Source organism: Nerophis lumbriciformis, linkage group LG33, assembly GCF_033978685.3.
Source record: "Nerophis lumbriciformis linkage group LG33, RoL_Nlum_v2.1, whole genome shotgun sequence".
NCBI lineage: Eukaryota > Metazoa > Chordata > Actinopteri > Syngnathiformes > Syngnathidae > Nerophis > Nerophis lumbriciformis.
In genome coordinates this window covers 18,312,471-18,325,231 of record NC_084580.2, presented here as the reverse complement: position 1 = coordinate 18,325,231, position 12,761 = coordinate 18,312,471, and the positions used below count along the sequence as shown (strand labels likewise).

The 12,761-nt window shown below is 39.3% G+C and overlaps 1 pseudogene; it reads right to left on the bottom strand.

The window, feature by feature from the left end:
• Window positions 1-524: 524 nt before the first annotated feature.
• LOC140677489 (uncharacterized) lies at window positions 525-11,993 on the bottom strand (annotated as a pseudogene).
• Between the last annotated feature and the right edge of the window lie 768 nt (window positions 11,994-12,761).

The following is a 12,761-nucleotide window of genomic DNA, read 5'->3' as shown; positions in this document are numbered from 1 at the left end:
ATGTTTTATTTGTTCTGGAATCATTGATCATCCTAAGTAATAGAGCCACAAGGGACAACAACCCTTTCCACAGACTACACACACACACACACACACACACACACCAAAAACACAAATCTCAGAAGCCTACAACAATATATTTGAAGAAGACTTTCGGATTAAAAGTGAAGATGTGAGGTGAAAAAAGTACAAATGCAGCAATAAAAACAACCAACTCCACTCACGATGGCTCTAAAGTTTAGTTATGTGTTGCTAACTTCAGCCTTTTTCTTCTTTGTTGATGTTTTGCAGTAGTTAACATCAATGATGTAACAATGCTGCTAATCTACCAGAGTCCACATTTTGTTAACCATTTTATTCATTCATACTTTTAATTGGATAATAACATCAATAAAATGCAATCGAAAAAATGTGTGATTTTATAAGACACACAAAAAAAACAAATTTAAATAAGATGCCCTCTCTTTAAATAATGAGAAAATAAAATAAAATAGTAGCTACATATATAATATTCAATACATGCACACAACTTAAAAAGTAACTACAGGACAACATATAAGACTAGAAGATGAGAAGCACTCCATACAACATCAAATATACATTCATATTAAACATGCTGTGTTTTTAAAGTATCATTTAGCACAATCACTGTTTAAGTGTTTTTAGATCCCTGCAGCTTCCATGACTGTTACACACTTGTGTCTACTGACCTGATTCTTAAACCTGAACATCTTATCACACACAGTGCAACTAAACAGTTTCTCTCCAGTGTGTGTTCTCATGTGTGCGGTCATGGTTTGCTTTGTGGAGAAACTCTTCTTACAAACAGAGCAAGTAAAAGCTTTCTCACCTGTGTGTGTTCTCACGTGCAATATAATTTCCTTCTTAGTGTTGAATCTTTTAGCACAAGCTGAGCAAGCAAAAGGTTTCTCTCAAGTGTGTGTTCTCATGTGTGTGGTCATGCTTTGCTTTCTGGAGAAACTCTTCTTACAAACAGGGCAAGTAAAAGGTTTCTCACCTGTGTGTGTTCTCATGTGCAATATAATTTCCTGTTTCGTGTTGAATCTTTTAGCACAAGTTGAGCAAGCAAAAGGTTTCTCTCCAGTGTGTGTTCTCATGTGTGTGGTCATGCGTTCCTTTCTGGAGAAACTCTTCTTACAAACAGAGCAAATAAAAGGTTTCTCACCTGTGTGTGTTTTCATGTGTGTGGTCATGTCATTCTTAGTGTTGAATCTTTTAGCACAAGCTGAGCAAGCAAAAGGTTTCTCTCCAGTGTGTGTTCTCATGTGTGTGGTCATGTCACCCTTTTTGGAAAAACTCTTCTTACAAACGGAGCAAGTAAAAGGTTTCTCTCCAGTGTGTAATCTCATGTGTGTGGTAATGTTACGCTTTCTGGAGAAACTCTTCTTACAAACGGAGCAAGTAAAGGGTTTCTCTCCAGTGTGTGTTCTCATATATGTGGTCATGTAATGTTTTGTGGAGAAACTCTTCTTACAGACAGAGCAGGTAAAAGGTTTCTCTCCAGTATGTATTTTCATGTGAACTGTAAAATGACTCTTCCGTCTAAATGATTTCCCACATTCAGAGCAGTCAAAGTGTTTGTTGTTAGTGTGATGTCTCGTATCACTTTTAGAGTCCTTTTTACTCTTCAAAGGTTTTTGGATGTGGTCACTGTGATCAGAAGAGTCTGACATCATGTGGTCCATGTCTGACAGTGGAGCAAAGAGGCTGTCTGGTTCTGACTTTATATCTTCACAATGCTCTCCATCAGCTTCTGTGATGTGTTGACTTACAAGCTCCGCCCCTCTGTTCTCCTCACTTTGACTGTGATGAAGCTGTAAGGACTGAGCTTCATCTTCATCATGAAGCTGCTCCTCTTTAATGTGGGAGGGGGCCTGTAGCTCCTTCTGTCCCACACTGGTGTGCCACTCCAAAATTGCAAAAGTCGTACCAATTTATTAGAATGGAGACATAATCAATCAATCAATCAATCAATCAATTCCTTTATTGTCATTGTCATAATAACACTTAAGTCATACAGGAACAACAAGATTTTGTTTGAGCTTTACTAACTACAGACCAGTTTCATTACTTCCACCATTCTCCAAAATCATGGAAAAACTATTCCATAGCCGATTAGATATATTTATCAACAAAAGTGGGACGCTCGTGGAGAACCAATATGGATTCCCAGCAAATATCTCAACATCTGGTCAACATATGTAATAACAAGTGTATGTAAGATATTGAAATTAATCAAAACAATGTATGTGTATACATATATATGTATATATATATATATATATATATATATATATATATATATATATATATATATATATATATATATATATATATATATATATATATATATATGTATATATATATATATATATATATATATATATATATATATATACATATATATGTATACACATACATTGTTTTGATTAATTTTATCTATCTATCTAATTTTATCTATCTATCTATATATATATATATATATATATATATATATATATATACATATATATGGATAGATAGATAGATAGATACAAACCCCGTTTCCATATGAGTTGGGAAATTGTGTTAGATGTAAATATTAACGGAATACAATCATTTGCAAATCCTTTTCAACCCATATTCAATTGAATGCACTACAAAGACAAGATATTTGATGTTCAAATTCATAAACTTTATTTTTTTTTTGCAAATAATAATCAACTTATAATTTCATGGCTGCAACACGTGCCAAAGTAGTTGGGAAAGGGCATGTTCACCACTGTGTTACATCACCTTTTCTTTTAACAACACTCAATAAACGATTGGGAACTGAGGAAACTAATTGTTGAAGCTTTGAAAGTGGAATTCTTTCCCATTCTTGTTTTATGTAGAGCTTCAGTCGTTCAACAGTCCGGGGTTTCCGCTGTCGTATTTTACGCTTCATAATGCGCCACACATTTTCAATGGGAGACAGGTCTGGACTGCAGGCGAGCCAGGAAAGGACCCGCACTCTTTTTTTACGAAGCCACGCTGTTGTAACACGTGCTGAATGAGGCTTGGCATTGTCTTGCTGAAATAAGCAGGGGCGTCCATGAAAAAGACGGCGCTTAGATGGCAGCATATGTTGTTCCAAAACCTGTATGTACCTTTCAGCATTAATGGTGCCTTCACAGATGTGTAAGTTACCCATGCCTTGGGCACTAATGCACCCCCATACCATCACAGATGCTGGCTTTTGAACTTTGCGTCGATAACAGTCTGGATGGTTCGCTTCCCCTTTGGTCCGGAGGACACGATGTCGAATATTTCCAAAAACAATTTGAAATGTGAACTCGTCAGACCACAGAACACTTTTCCACTTTGCATGAGTCCATCTTAGATGATTTCGGGCCCAGAGAAGCCGGCGGCATTTCTGGATGTTGTTGATAAATGGCTTTCGCTTTGCATAGTAGAGCTTTAACTTGCACTTACAGATGTAGCGACCAACTGTATTTAGTGACAGTGGTTTTCTGAAGTGTTCCTGAGCCCATGTGGTGATATCCTTTAGAGATTGATGTCGGTTTTTGATACAGTGCCGTCTGAAGGATCTAAGGTCACGGTCATTCAGTGTTGGTTTCCGGCCATGCCGCTTACGTGGAGTGATTTCTCCAGGTTCTCTGAACCTTTTGATGATATTATGGACTGTAAATTTCTTGCAATTGCACTTTGAGAAACGTTGTTTTTAAACTGTTTGACTATTTGCTCACACAGTTGTGGACAAAGGGGTGTACCTCGCCCCATCCTTTCTTGTGAAAGACTGAGCATTTTTTGGGAAGCTGTTTTTATACCCAATCATGGCACCCACCTGTTCCCAATTAGCCTGCACATCTGTGGGATGTTCCAAATAAGTGTTTGATGAGCATTCCTCAACTTTATCAGTATTTATTGCCACCTTTCCCAACTTCTTTGTCACGTGTTGCTGGCATCAAATTCTAAAGTTAATGATTGTTTGCAAAAAAAAAAAAAAGTTTATCAGTTTAAACATCAAATATGTTGTCTTTGTAGCATATTCAACTGAATATGGGTTGAAAATGATTTGAAAATCATTGTATTCCGTTTATATTTACACAATTTCCCAACTCATATGGAAACGGGGTTTGTAGATAGAGAGAGAGAGAGAGAGAGAGAGAGAGAGAGAGAGAGAGAGAGAGAGAGAGAGAGAGAGAGATCGTAATAACTTGAAGTAAATAATGAAGATTGAAAACCAATTACAAAAAACTAAGTGTGTGTGTGTGTGCGTGTGTGTGTGTGTGTGTGTGTGTGTGTGTGTGTGTGTGTGTGTGTGTGTGTGTGTGTCCTAGAAGACACTCTCCCTCCTGAGCGGTCCACACTTCCTCCTCTTCCTCTTTAATGTGGGGGGGCTGTGGATCATCCTCTTCCTCTTTAATGTGAGGGGGCTGCTGGACGTCTGTTGGGTAAATAAGTAAATAAGATAAAGAGAGAATAGAAATAGTTTTGGATTGACACTGTTAACATAATGACATTTATTAACACAATTAATGTTTTGTGTGTTGTGTTAAAAGTGTGTAGCAAAACAACCAATACAAATGCGGGAAATACTTCCTTTTGTCCCAGCCACTAAAATTAATCCAAAAGTGAGTCCAAAAGCAGACTTGGCAATTTGATGGGGGGCAATTTGAAAAGTTTTTACAAGTACGAGGCAGCATTGATTGAGGCATTCTTAACTTTACACTCACTGATGTAAAGTGTGTAAATATTTTATTCTGTATACGGTCTATGACACCTAAACTTTATCTCTAAACTTGACCATAATCTTTTAATGACATAGTCATTCCCATAACTTCAATATCATGGAAATAAAAAATGTAATTCAATAATCACTTTTAAATGGTATGTTTTTGTCATCATGCAAAATACTTTTTGTGGTCATTTTGTTGGCTGGGCCAAAAGGAACTTTTACCAAAAACATGTTTTACTATGTGCTGTTTTATGGAGTATCTCCATCAACAATTTATTTTTAGGAATTGGAGACCATCTACGACACGCTGAAGGGAAGTCAGTCACCTTTATGTTCTTTTAATAAATTGTTGACTACTTTGGCTACTGAAAATAAATGTTTACGTTCACTTATTGATGCATGTAAGTCAGAATCAGGAAGTAAAATAACAACCTAAATTAGATTTGATTACAGTATAAAATGTATTTGGTGACTGTGTGAGTTTGGCGATTTGGCGATCTAGTCTGAGACGTCATTTCCTGTTTGTAGCGTTTCTGCGTAATATGGGCTCTTGTGTAAACAGCATTGTGTGCGTTTCTGACTAAAATGTAAGTATACGTCGAATATAGCACGGTTATTAATGCTAAAATGCCTATAATGTGTTAGATGTAGCCTTAAACGAGTGTTTGTTTGCAACAATGTTTCTGCTTGACGACATAATTCGCCAGCTCAACTTTCGCCCTGTTAATACTTCTTCTTACACAGTAGTTACCCTATTCTACCACTAGATGGCGACACAGACCACGTTTAAAGCACTGTCTAAATCAACAGTGCTTATTCCCCATTCATCTCTAATGGACTGCTTTAATAGTCCATGTACATTTGTTTGTATATTAGTTTTATAACACATTGTAGAGTATATCATATTATACATAATATCATACATATCCTGTTGTTTTATTGCATATTATATTGCCTAAATGTATCCTAATCATTATTTGTATGTGTTCCCTTTAGACCACACATCACACACACCTATACTACAATTGTTCAACTTCATCATTAAAGAGTGCCTGAAAGCCTCTCTGTGCCCTACTCTCTGACCGGAGTCCTTGTTCTAAGAAGATATCAGACCAGCATTAAGCATCCAGAGTAACCTACTCTATCACAGGGAATATACAAAGTCTTTTGCTTTTATTTTCCTGCAGTATTGTTGTCTTTTAAATGCTACTTTCTGTATATGTTGTGTTCTATCTGTGTGAGTTAAACAAATATTTCAACTGAAACCATCTCAGGTTTTCTTCTAGCAGTGAATGTGTACCGTGATGAAACTGTACCCTTTCCTATGCAAACTTCTCATAACTCCTTCAATCAATCAATCACACATTGTTACAAACTGAGAGGAACATCAACCTCAAACTGTCTCGTTTTCATGAAGAATCTAAATCAAAGCATTGCATCATCCCCACAAGACAAACAATCTTCCTATTGAAGAAAAGTGTTAATAATGAAATATAAAGTTAGTAAAGATGTGAGAGTAAGAAGTAAACAAACATTGAATCAATTATAATGAAAAATGAGGTAAAAGGCAACGTGCATGTTAAACTAAGCTCCTGCCTCTCGCCTACGTCAATTTATCATGCAGGAGCCAAAAGTCACCAGCAGATGGCAGTACTGTATTGTAATGTCCTACATATAGTACCATTGAAATGTTGCTGGTCATACAAATAAAACACACAATCCTCTGTTTTTGTCAAAATACCTCTAGTAGTGATACAAATGTGCTCCGACAAAATCAATCAATCAGTGTTTATTTATATAGCCCTAAATCACAAGTGTCTCAAAGGGCTGCACAAGCCACAACGACATCCTCGGTACAGAGCCCACATAAGGGCAAGGAAAAACTCACCCCAGTGGGACGTCGATGTGAATGACTATGAGAAACCTTGGAGAGGACCCCCCCCTCTCTCTCTCTCTAGGGGAGACCGAATGCAATGGCTGTCGAGTGGGTCTGACATAATATTGTGAGAGTACAGTCCATAGTGGATCCAACATAATAGTCAGAGTCCAGTCCATAGTGGGGTCAGCAGGAAACCATCCCGAGCGGAGACGGGTCTGCAGCGCAGAGATGTTCCCAACCAATACACAGGCGAGCGGTCCACCCCGGGTCCCGACTCTGGACAGCCAGCACTTCATCCATGGCCACCGGACCTGTGTGTCTCCCTCTCCACAAGGGATAGGGGGAGCAGAGGAGAAAGGAAAAGAAATGGCAGATCAACTGCTCGAAAAAGGGGGTCTATTTAAAGGCTAGAGTATACAAATGAGTTTTAAGATGGGACTTAAATGCTTCTACTGAGGTAGCATCTCTAACTGTTACCGGGAGGGCATTCCATAGTACTGGAGCCCCAATAGAAAATGCTCTATAGCCCGCAGACTTTTTTTGGGCTCTGGGAATCACTAATAAGCCAGAGTTCTTTGAACGCAGATTTCTTGCCGGGACATATGGCACAATACAATCGGCAAGATAGGATGGAGCTAGACCGTGTAGTATTTTATACGTAAGTAGTAAAACCTTAAAGTCACATCTTAAGTGCACAGGAAGCCAGTGCAGGTGAGCCAGTATAGGCGTAATATGATCAAACTTTCTTGTTCTTGTCAAAAGTCTAGCAGCCGCATTTTGTACCAACTGTAATCTTTTAATGCTAGACATAGGGAGACCCGAAAATAATACGTTACAGTAATCGAGACGAGACGTAACGAACGCATGAATAATGATCTCAGCGTCGCTAGTGGACAAAATGGAACAAATTTTAGCGATATTACGGAGATGAAAGATGGCCGTTTTAGTAACACTCTTAATGTGTGACTCAAAGGAGAGAGTTGGGTCGAAGATAATACCCAGATTCTTTGCCGAGTCGCTTTGTGTAATTGTTTGGTTGTCAAATGTTAAGGTGGTATTATTAAATAAATGTCGGTGTCTAGCAGGACCGATAATCAGCATTTCCGTTTTCTTGGCGTTGAGTTGCAAGAAGTTAGCGGACATCCATTGTTTAATTTCATTAAGACACGCCTCCAGCTGACTACAATCCGGCGTGTTGGTCAGCTTTAGGGGCATGTAGAGTTGGGTGTCATCAGCATAACAGTGAAAGCTAACACCGTATTTGCGTATGATGTCCCCTAGCGGCAGCATGTAGATACTAAAGAGTGCAGGGCCAAGAACCAAACCTTCAGGAACTCCGCATGTTACCTTAACATAGTCCGAGGTCACATTGTTATGGGAGACGCACTGCATCCTGTCAGTAAGATAAGAGTTAAACCACGACAAGGCTAAGTCTGACATACCAATACATGTTTTGATACACTCTAATAAAATATTATGATCGACGATATCGAAAGCAGCGCTAAGATCAAGAAGCAGCAACATAGATGACGCATCAGAATCCATCGTTAGCAATAGATCATTAGTCATTTTTGCGAGGGCTGTCTCCGTAGAGTGATTTGCCCTGAAACCGGATTGAAAAGGTTCACAGAGATTGTTAGACACTAAGTGTTCATTTAGCTGCTGTGCAACAATTTTTTCGAGGATTTTCGAAATAAACGGAAGGTGGGACACCGGTCGGTAGTTTACCATGAGGTCAGGATCAAGGTTAGGTCTTTTGAGCAGAGGATGAATAACCGCTTTCTTGAATGCGAGGGGAACAGTGCCAGAGGAAAGTGATAAGTTTATAATATTTAGCACTGATGGACCTAATAATACAAAAAGCTCCTTGATAAGTTTCCCAGGAAGTGGGTCAAGTAAACATGTTGTTTGTTTTATCCCACTTACACGCCGTAATAGTTCCTCTAATGTTATTTCATCAAAAAGAGAGAGACTATTTTGTATTGCAGTATCCATCGTATATACAGTCGTATCTCTGTTAATAGAACCCAGTTGTAGCTGGGATGCGTTATCTTTAATCTCCTTTCTAATGAGTTAAATTTTCTTATTAAATAAATTCATAAAGTCATCTGCCGAGTGGGTGGAGCTATTGGGAGGAGTCCCTTGTTGGGTTAGCGATGCTACTGTACTAAACAAAAATTTAGGGTCGTTTTTGTTGAGGCGGATGAGATTTGAGTAATATTTAGCTTTAGCTAAGGTAAGCATGCGTTTATACGATATTAAACTATCACTCCATGCTTGATGGAAAACCTCAAGCTTGGTCGCGCGCCATTTGCGTTCCAACTTTCTACATGATAATTTATGGGCTCTGGTTTCTTCTGTAAACCATGGGGTGCGCCTTTTAGGGGCCCTTTTTTGTTTTAGCGGTGCTATACTATCAATGGTTTCGCGCAGGGCATTGTCAAAGTTGTTAGTTAGGTTATCAATAGAGCCGACATAATTTGGGAATGGTGCCATTACCGAAGGCAGTAGGTCAGCAAGAGTCATCGTTGTGGCAGCATTAATGTTGCGGCTGCTATAGCAGTTATTATTATTATTAGTTTGTTGACAATGAGTCAGAACTTTGAATTTTATAAGGTAATGATCGGACATTACTTTTGTATACGGGAGTACCATAACTTTGGAGGTGGTGACACCCCTGACCAGCACTAAATCTATCGTATTACCGTTGCGATGCGTAGGTTCATTTATTATTTGTGTAAGACCACAGCTATCAATTATAGTCTGGAGCGCCACGCACTGAGGGTCCGATGGGGTATTCATATGGATATTAAAGTCCCCCATTATGATTATATTGTCTGCGTGCGTCACTAGATCAGCAACGAACTCTGAGAATTCATTGATAAAGTCCGAGTAGGGCCCTGGGGGGCGGTAGATAACAGCCATATCGAGAGGCAGCGGTGCGACAGACCTCATAGTAAGCACCTCAAACGATTTGTATTTATTTTTTAGGTTAGGGGTAAGGTTAAAGTTTTCATTGTATATTAGTGCAGCCCCCCGCCCCCACCCATTTTGAGGGGACGGGCAATATGCGCATTCGTATAGTTAGGAGGAGATGCCTCATTTAGCGCAAAAAAATCGTCTGGTTTGAGCCAGGTTTCGCTAAGACCAATGACGTTAAGATTGTTGTCTCTAATGACCTCATTAACTAATAACGTTTTGGGAGACAATGATCTTATGTTTAAAAAGCCCATATTATAAGTATTGGGCTGTTTTGACGAGTTTTTGTTTAAATTATCCGTGGTAGCAATATTAATAATGTTGCGTTTATTATACGTAGTGCACTTTAAGTAGTTTCGACCATATCTAGGAATTGATGCGATAATAAAAGTGGGTCTTAAGACGAGACTTAAAACACTCCACTGTGGGAGCAGTTTGAACATGGAGGGACAGAGTGTTCTAGAGCTTAGGGCCGACCACAGAGAAGGCCCTGTCTCCCCTGGATTTAAAGGCACGCTGGAAAAAGGTTGACATACCGTGTAAAGTAGTCCATGACCACAAGTACACACCTGTTGCCCTGAGATGTAACAGGTAGCTCATTAATATTCATAGCGGCAGATCCTATCATGTTGAAATGTACCATCTTTATCTTTCATGATGGTCACTGCGGTTAAGCGGCTTGGATCAAGCGTCCAGTCAATGTTTGGCTTTACCGTGTCTAATTTCACATTTCACTTTCCTTTTCTTGGATGCTTTGCCACCAGAAGATTCAGCCTCATGCTTTTCCCCTCCTCCCACGTTTAGCACTTTGGCCACAGCGAGTCAATCACATGAATTGTTTCAGCTTTAGTTTTTACTTCCTGATCCAACCCTGGCTTGGAATCTAACCCTGGCTTGGAATCTAACCCATGCGAGGCAGAACTGCCAAATGTGATTAACTATCACAAACAGAAATAAAACTATAACATCGGTGAAGTCAGCACAAAGCGTCAGATGGACAGAACAACTGTGCCAAGAGCCAAGGTCAAAGTTTTCTTCTGCTTGGAGATGGCACATATCTAACATTAACATACACACCTTGATGAGTTACCCACTAGATTTCTAAAGTCTGTGCTGAGCAGTTTGTCACCACAATTCCTTCATCTAGTTAACGTCTCACTTCAGACTGGAACATTTCCAAAGGCCTTAAAGGGGCTGTTTGCAACATTTACACAGATGTCTAGAGGGCGCTAACTTTCCAATTGATTTCACACAGCTTTTGAAAATCATCATCAAATCCCTTTGGCCCTACAAGCTATTGATTTGTTTTCTAAATCTTCTGGACTGGACTTCAACATGGACAAGTGTGAAATCCTCACCTTACACCATTGTCCAAGCACAACATTGCACAATATCAAAGTGAAAGATGAGGGCAAATATTTAGGCATTGTTTAATGTAACAAATAAGATCAGAGCAGATAAGGTCAACTTGGAAAAGCGTATATTGATGGCTGTAAATCAATCCTAAACAGGTGGCTTCAGCGGGACTTATCCATCTTTGGAAGAATCTTGCTGACTAAAATGGATAGCATGTCCAGACTTATCTACCCGGCTTGTTCCCTGCCTACTACAACCAAGATTGTTACAACTATTGATGACGTCAACCTAAAATTCATGTGGAAAAGCAAATGTCATTATATAAGAAAAGTAGCAATGATTAAATGTGTTGAAGAGGGTTTTAATATGATTCACTTGAATCTAATGATTGGAGTCTTAAAAGTAAAATGGTTAAATATTGTCTTGTGAATTCACATTCAATATGGTGTATAATTCCAAATGCCGTATTCCAGAGATTGGGAGGTATACGTTTTCTGTTGTGACTTTCATGTAAATTCATTACCACTCAAACTGTTTAATTTCCACCCACACAGCCTACTTTACTGGAAACCTTTGTTGAAACACTATTTTTATCCCCTCAATACACCTATATGGAATTAGTGTTACATTCTAGTTCATAGAAAATCCATAAACCTGTAAATAGAAGAATGTAACTCTACAGGAATGTGGGCTATGTCATGTGTGTGTCTGTGTATATATAAATATATATCATTTTATTATTTGTACATTATATCAATATCTATTTATTACATTAATAATAATAAGTCCACCATTGTTTATTCATTTTAATAAGTGGTATGACCGTGTGAGAACTTCTGTAACTAAGACAAATCTACATGTGTGACACGTTAGCCTGGTGAGAATGTTTCTTACCACCCAGCCACCAATGTATGTGACACGGTTGTTAGGTAAGGGACAGTTCTGAGGTGGTGTCCAGTTGGCATAGTCATGCTGGACAAGAACTCTTGGCACCACCTCAAAGGCATCTGGAATGCTGTCCTCCGAGTCCTTCGTCATAGGGAGGATCTTAGTGTTGTCTTGTGCTGTGGCATTTCCAGTTTTGCTGGGTTCAATGCCACAGTGTACAGCCAGCTTGGCCTAGATTGAGTGGAATTGCTGTGTGTTGGCATTGTTGTTGCAATAATAAGAGAAGTTAAGTTAAAGTTAAAGTACCAACAATAGTCACACACACACTAGGTGTGGGGAAATGTGTCCTCTGCATTTGACCCATCCCCTTGTTCACCCCCTGGGAGGTGAGGGGAGCAGTGAGCAGCAGCGGTGCCACGCCCGGGAATCATTTTTGGTGGTTTAACCCCCAATTCCAACCCTTGATGCTGAGTGCCAAGCAGGGAGGTAATGGGTCCCATTTTTTAAGTCTTTGGTATGACTCGACCAGGGTTTGAACTCTCCACCTTCCAGTCTCAGGGCAGACACTCTAACCACAAGGCCACTGAGCAAGTCTAATGACCCGTTTACTGCACACCAAATCTGATTATTTTTCTGCCCTCAAGTGACAAAGATTTGATTTTTTTTGACAGTCCAAACGCTCCAAAGTCCTTCACATCTGATCTTTTGGCATCAGATTGAGGCCACATCAGGAGGTAGTCCTGGATCCCATTGGATTCTGATCTTTTTAAGTGGGACTTCTGTTTAAACGCAATGCGACCTGAATGTGAATTTCTCATCAGCTTTGGACGAGCTACGTCATTCGTGTGCTCCGTAAAAGACTCAGTCACCAGCAGAAGTGGATATTTCAACCACAACATCCGGTTTTGGTGAGCAAAG